General features: G+C 41.5%; 1 protein-coding gene across 3 annotated transcripts in view; it reads left to right on the top strand.

Moving 5' to 3' along the window:
• Positions 1–7,500, top strand: part of LOC115175158 (jun dimerization protein 2) — a 22,481-nt gene that overhangs the window by 261 nt on the left and 14,720 nt on the right. For 2 of the 3 annotated variants that reach the window (XR_003871924.1, XM_029734388.1), the window contains exon 2: positions 2,308–2,367. The gene's annotated coding sequence lies outside the window, so the exon portion shown is untranslated. The remainder of the gene's footprint in view (positions 1–2,307; positions 2,368–7,500) is intronic. The other variant, XM_029734390.1, reaches the window with a different exon arrangement.

Raw genomic sequence — 7,500 nt, 5'->3', positions numbered from 1 at the left:
ACAACAACTTTATTTGACTAGTTTCCGTGTAACGCACTAGACTAGACGCATTATACAAGCACTTATATTGTAACTTTTTCTCGTGGATTTTGCACAACAACTCTTTTGTTGTTATATTGTTACAACCTCTTTGTCAAACGGTACAACGTAGCGAATGAATATCGCTTGCAGCTTGCCTTGAACACTACTATAGAATAGATTCTGCCATGTCCGAGAATTCATTTCTCGCTGTTACGATGTAAGGAGACGGTGAAAGTTAATATCAACCACAAGCAATCCCCGCTGCGAGGTTCAACGTTATGTAACATTAAGTTTGTTATACACTACAGCATTGTGGGCTATCAGCAGTATGTAGAACAGAAAGCGGAATTGAAAGACATTCTTTTGTATGAGGGGAGAACGTTTTGTTTTAGTTTTCTTGGTGATTTTATTTGTGTTGAAAAAATAATATGTGAAATGCATAGTATTGTTTCACATTGCTTTTGTAGGCTACAGTTAACAGACTAGCAGCCCACTCAAGTTCACACAGACAGGCTGACATTTCCGTTTATGCATTTGAAGTTGCATGTGAACTCACTGCCATGCTCGTGGCAAATAACTCGATTATATGTTTATGATGACGATAAATTATTATCATCCTCATCATCCCTCTTCTTCCTCCTTTATCTCCATCATCTTCATCATTTAAAAAGTTAATAATATATATACAGTAACAGTCAAAAGTTCAGACACACCTACTCATTCAAGGGTTTTTCTTAAACATATATTTTTTAAACTATTTTCCACATTGTAGAATAATAGTGAAGACTTTACAACTATGAAATAACAAATTTGGAACCAAAACAGTGTTAAAGAAGTCTAAATATATTTTATATTTGAGATTCATCAAAGTAGCTACTCTTTGCCTTGATGACAGTTTTGCACAACCTAGGCATTCTCTCAACCAGGTAGTCACCTGTCAATTAACAGGTGTGCCTTGTTAAAAGTTAATTTGTGGAATTTCTTTCCTTCTTAATGCATTTGAGCCAATCAGTTGTGTTGTGACAAGGTAGTGGTGGTATACAGAAGATAGCCCTATTTGGACCAAGTCCATATTATGGCAAGAACAGCTCAAATAAGCAAAGAGAAACAACAGTCCATCATTACTTTAAGACATGAAGGTCAGTCAATCTAGAACATTTCAATAACTTTGAAAGTTTCTCCAAGTGCAGTCGCAAAAACCATCAAGCGCTATGATGAAACTGGCTCTCATGAGGACTGCCACAGGAACGGAAGACCCAGAGTTACCTCTGCTACAGAGGATAAGTTCATTAGAGTTACCAGCCTTAGAAATTACAGCCCAAATAAATGCTTCACAGAGTTCAAGTAACAGACACATCTCAACATCAACTGTTCAGAGGAATCAGGCTTTTGTGGTCGAATTGCTGCAAAGAAACCACTACTCAAGGACACTAATAAGAAGAATAGACTTGCTTGGGCCAAGAAACACGAGCAATGGACATTAGACCGGTGGAAATCTGTCCTTTGGTCTGATTTGTCCAAATGTGAGATTTTTGGTTCCGACCGCCGTGTCTTTGAGAGACGCAGAGTAGGTGAACGAATGATCTCTGCATGTGTGGTTCCCACCGTGAAGCATGGAGGAGGAGGTGTGGTGGCGTGCGGGTGCATTGCTGTCTGTGATTCATTTAGAATTCCAGGCACACTTAACCAGCATGGCTACCACAGCGATACGCTATCCCATCTGGTTTGGGCTTAGTGGGACTATCATTTGTTCTTCAACAGGACAGTGATCCAAAACACACCTCTAGGCTGTGTAAGGGTTATTTGACCAAGGACAGTGCTGCATCAGATGACCTGGCCTCCACAATCACCCGACCTCAACCCAATAGAGATGGTTTGGGATGAGTTGGACCTCAGAGTGAAGGAAAAGCAGCCAACAAGTGCTCAGCATATGTGGGAACTCCTTCAAGACTGTTGGAAAATCATTCCTCATGAAGCTGGTTGAGAGCATACCAAGAGTGTGCAAAGCTGTCGTCAAGGCAAAGGGTGGCTACTTTGAAGAATCTAAAATCTAAAATATAATTTGATTTGTTTAACACTTTTTTTGGTTACTACATGATTCCATATGTGTTATTTCATAGTTCTACAATGTAGAATATAGTAAAAAAATTAAATAAAGAAAAACCCTTGAATGAGTAGGTGTGTCCAAACTATACAGTGACTGGTACTGTATATCTGAAGCATGTTTCTTCTATTTTGAAACAGGTTATATGAGTTAAAATAACTATTATTCATATCTTCTTACAGTGTCTAAAATATACTGTACCACCACCAGCCACCAGAAGGGGATTGCAGTCCAACTTGTGAGTAAGTTTCCTATTCCATTATCATCATCTTTAATGAAAATTATCCGTCTGCTCCTTGTGAGATAACCAGTGTGTTATTACAGTCTGTTATTAGAGTTTACATTGCCTGGTTTCTCAATGATTTACGTGGTTGTTGGTGTTCCATCAGTGAAAGAAACAGTGTCATGAAGTTAATGTTGTCCTGGAAACAGCCTCAGTCACTGGATGCGTCTGAAGTGGCACCCTATTCCCTATATAGCACCCTATTCCCTATATAGCACCCTATTCCCTATATAATAACCTATTCCCTATATAGCACCCTATTCCCTATATAGCACCCTATTCCCTATATAATAACCTTTTCCCTATATAGCACCCTATTCCCTATATAGCACCCTATTCCCTATATAGCACCCTATTCCCTATATAATAAACTATTCCCTATATAGCACCCTATTCCCTATATAATAACCTATTCCCTATATAGCACCCTATTCCCTATATAGCACCCTATTTCCTATATAGCACCCTATTCCCTATATAGCACACTATTCCCTATATAATAACCTATTCCCTATATAGCACCCTATTCCCTATATAGTACCCTATTTCCTATATAGCACCCTATTCCCTATATAATAACCTATTCCCTATATAGCACCCTATTCTCTATTATAGTACTTATTCCCTATATAGCACCCTATTCCCTATATAGCACCCTATTCCCTATATAATAAACTATTCCCTATATAGCACCCTATTCCCTATATATCACCCTATTCCCTATATAGCACCCTATTCCCTATATAGCACCCTGTTCCCTATATAATAAACTATTCCCTATATAGCACCCTATTCCCTATATAATAAACTATTCCCTATATAGCACCCTATTCCCTATATAGCACCCTATTCCCTATATAGCACCCTATTCCTATATAGCACCATATTCCCTATATAGCACCCTATACCCTAATATAACAGCCTATACCCTAATATAGCACCCAATTCCCTATATAGCACCCTATTCCCTATATAGCACCTAATTCCCTATATAGCACCCTATTCCCTATATAGCACCCTATTCCCTATATAGCACCCTATTCCCTATATAGCACCCTATTCCCTAATATAGCACCCTATACCCTAATATAGCACCCTATTCCCTATATAGCACCCTATTCCCTATATAGCACCCTATTCCCTATATAGCACCCTATTCCCTATATAGCACCCTATTCCCTAATATAGCACCCTATTCCCTATATAGCACCCTATTCCCTATTTATAGCACCCTATTCCCTATTATAGCACCCTATTCCCTATATAGCACCCTATTCCCTATATAGCACCCTATTCCCTATTTATAGCACCCTATTCCCTATTTATAGCACCCTATTCCCTATTTATAGCACCCTATACCCTATATAGCACCCTATTCCCTATTTATAGCACCCTATTCCCTATATAGCACCCTATTCCCTATTTATAGCACCCTATTCCCTATATAGCACCCTATTCCCTATATAACACCCTATTCCCTATATAGCACCCTATTCCCTATATAGCACCCTATTCCCTATATAGCACACTACTCCCTATATAGCACCCTATTCCCTATATAGCACCCAATTCCCTATATAGCACCTAATTCCCTATATAGCACCCTATTCCCTATATAGCACCCTATTCCCTATATAATAAACTATTCCCTATATAGCACCCTATACCCTAATATAGCACCCTATACCCTAATATAGCACCCTATTCCCTATATAGCACCCTATTCCCTATATAGCACCCTATTCCCTATATAGCACCCTATTCCCTATTTATAGCACCCTATTCCCTATATAGCACCCTATTCCCTATATAGCACCCTATTCCCTATATAGCACCCTATTCCCTATATAGCACACTACTCCCTATATAGCACCCTATTCCCTATATAGCACCCTATTCCCTATATAGCACCCTATTCCCTATATAGCACCCTATTCCCTATATAATAAACTATTCCCTATATAGCACCCTATACCCTAATATAGCACCCTATACCCTAATATAGCACCCTATACCCTAATATAGCACCCTATACCCTAATATAGAACCCTATACCCTAATATAGCACCCTATACCCTAATATAGCACCCTATACCCTAATATAGCACCCTATACCCTAATATAGAACCCTATACCCTAATATAGCACCCTATACCCTAATATAGCACCCTATACCCTAATATAGAACCCTATACCCTAATATAGAACCCTATACCCTAATATAGCACCCTATACCCTTAGCCTGGTTAGGTTTACATTAATACCCCAGCCTAACAGCCCCAGACTCTTCTACCATCAATACCCCGGGCCTAACAGCCCCAGACTCTTCTACCATTAATACCCCGGCCTAACAGCCCCAGACTCTTCTACCATCAATACCCCGGCCTAACAGCCCCAGACTCTTCTCCGATCAATACCCCGGCTTAACAGCCCCAGACTCTTCTCCGATCAATACCCCGGCCTAACAGCTCCAGACTCTTCTCCGATCAATACCCCGGCCTAACAGCCCCAGACTCTTCTACCATCAATACCCCGGCCTAACAGCTCCAGACTCTTCTACCATCAATACCCCGGCCTAACAGCCCTCTTCTACCATCAATACCCCGGCCTAACAGCTCCAGACTCTTCTACCATTAATACCCCGGCCTAACAGCTCCAACTTAACCCCTGCTCATTCTAACAGTATATATTAATTAGTGTGTTTGTGTGTTCCTATGAGTGTTTGTCTATGTGCATGCCTATGAGTGTGTGTTGAGGGGTTTAAATGCCCCAGTGCCTGCCTGCCTGCCTGCCTGCCTGGGCACATCCGTGGGATGGTTTCTGCGTATATTGAACACTGCTGTGGATTAATGGGGAGGGTTGGCGAGCCGACAGGCTACCAGGGCCGATGGGACCCAGACTGAACATCTCTCTCTGTCTCTGTCTCTCTCTCTCTGTCTCTCTCTCTCTGTCTCTCTGTCTCTCTCTCTCTGTCTCTCTCTCTCTCTCTCTCTGTCTCTCTCTGTCTCTCTCTGTCTCTCTCTCTCTCTGTCTCTCTCTCTCTCTGTCTCTCTCTCTGTCTCTCTCTCGCTCTCTGTCTCTGTCTCTCGCTCTCTCTGTCTCTCACTCTCTGTCTCTCACTCTCTGTCTCTCGCTCTCTCTGTCTCTCGCTCTCTGTCTCTCGCTCTCTGTCTCTATCTCTCTGTCTCTATCTCTCTGTCTCTCGCTCTCTGTCTCTCTCTGTCTCTCGCTCTCTGTCTCTCTCTCTCTGTCTCTCGCTCTCTGTCTCTCTCTCTCTGTCTCTATCTCTCTGTCTCTCGCTCTCTGTCTCTCTCTGTCTCTCGCTCTCTGTCTCTCGCTCTCTGTCTCTCGCTCTCTGTCTCTATCTCTCTGTCTCTCGCTCTCTCTCTCTCTGTCTCTCTGGGTTTATTTTAAGTAGAAATGCCTTCCAGTGCCTTTCTCTTGGGAGAGATGGTAGCCAGGCTGCCTGCCTCGTTCCTCCCCTACATTAATGCATTGCAGCTATCCACACAACAACTAAACCTAGTTAACAGCTATCCACACAACAACTAGACCTAGTTAACAGCTATCCACACAACTAGACCTAGTTAACAGCTATCCACACAACAACTAAACCTAGTTAACAGCTATCCACACAACAACTAGACCTAGTTAACAGCTATCCACACAACTAGACCTAGTTAACAGCTATCCACACAACTAGACCTAGTTAACAGCTATCCACACAACTAGACCTAGTTAACAGCTATCCACACTACAACTAAACCTAGTTAACAGCTATCCACACAACATCTGCAGTAGGAGCAGATCCTGCTATGGGTACATGGCAGTGTGTTTTCTTTGTCTCTAAGTCAATCCACATGGCATGTATGAACGTTGGATAGAGGCTGAGACGTCCTAACCTAGATGGACAGTATGGAAGTGAACACCCAGAAGTGGAAGGGTGAAACCTATTTAAAAAAATGTATGTAGTCTCTGGAACAACATATTTAATAGAAAAAGACAGAAAGCCATTGAGAGGTCACGAAACGCCCTGAGACAGAAGCAACAGCTATAGAACTATATCACTTCCAGATGTCACCGTTCTTTTGTGAAGCGAAACTAATTATTTCTCCTCTCCAACAGAGATTTATATATATATATATATATATACACGTGCTGCTATTGTGTTGTGACATTGCCTGATGTGTGACTATGGCTGTGTCCCAATTGGCACCCTATTCCCTACATATTGCACTACAGGTCACATAGGGCTGGTCAAGAAAAGTTCCCATAGGGCCCTGGTTAGATAAAGGTTAAATAAAAAAATACAGACAGAACCACTGTGATTAATCAACATTGAAACTAGTTAATCTTGAATAATAGTTTAACAATTAAAACAAGTTTAAACACTTCACGTCAATGAATCAACACTTCACTACAAAATGTACTGATATGACACCGTGTATGTAAAGACTAGACATCCAGGTGTAAACAGCGTTATAAATCGGGTCGTTCGAGTCCTGAATGGTATATATATATATATATATATATGAGTGAGTATGACACAAATGGCTTGTTTACTGCTCTTATTACTTTGGTAACCAGTTTATAACAGCAATAAGGCACCTTGGGGGTTGTTGGTATATGGCCAATATACCACAGCTAAGAGCTGCACTCCACGTTGCATCGTGCCTAACAGCCCTTAGCCATGGTATATTGGTCATATGCCACCACCCCCTCGGACCTTATTGGTTAAATAGATAATTGAGTAGTAACAAATAGGGATCTGTGGTGTAGGACAGTGTAGTGTAGGACAGTGTAGGACAGTGTAGTGTAGTGAGGTGTAGTGTAGGACAGTGTAGTGTAGTGAGGTGTAGTGTAGGACAGTGTAGTGTAGTGAGGTGTCGTGTAGGACAGTGTAGTGTAGGACAGTGTAGTGTAGTGTGGGACAGTGTAGTGTAGGACAGTGTAGTGATGCGTAGTGTAGTGTAGTGTAGTGTTGGACAGTGTAGTGTAGGACAGTGTAGTGTAGTGTAGGACAGTGTAGTGTAGGACAGTGTAGTGTAGGACAGTGTAGTGTAGTGCAGTGTAGGACAGTGTAGTGTAGTGT

This window comes from Salmo trutta, chromosome 35, assembly GCF_901001165.1.
Source record: "Salmo trutta chromosome 35, fSalTru1.1, whole genome shotgun sequence".
Classification (NCBI taxonomy): domain Eukaryota; kingdom Metazoa; phylum Chordata; class Actinopteri; order Salmoniformes; family Salmonidae; genus Salmo; species Salmo trutta.
The sequence above is the reverse complement of the archived record's forward strand: the minus strand, read 5'-3'. Positions and strand labels throughout refer to the sequence as shown.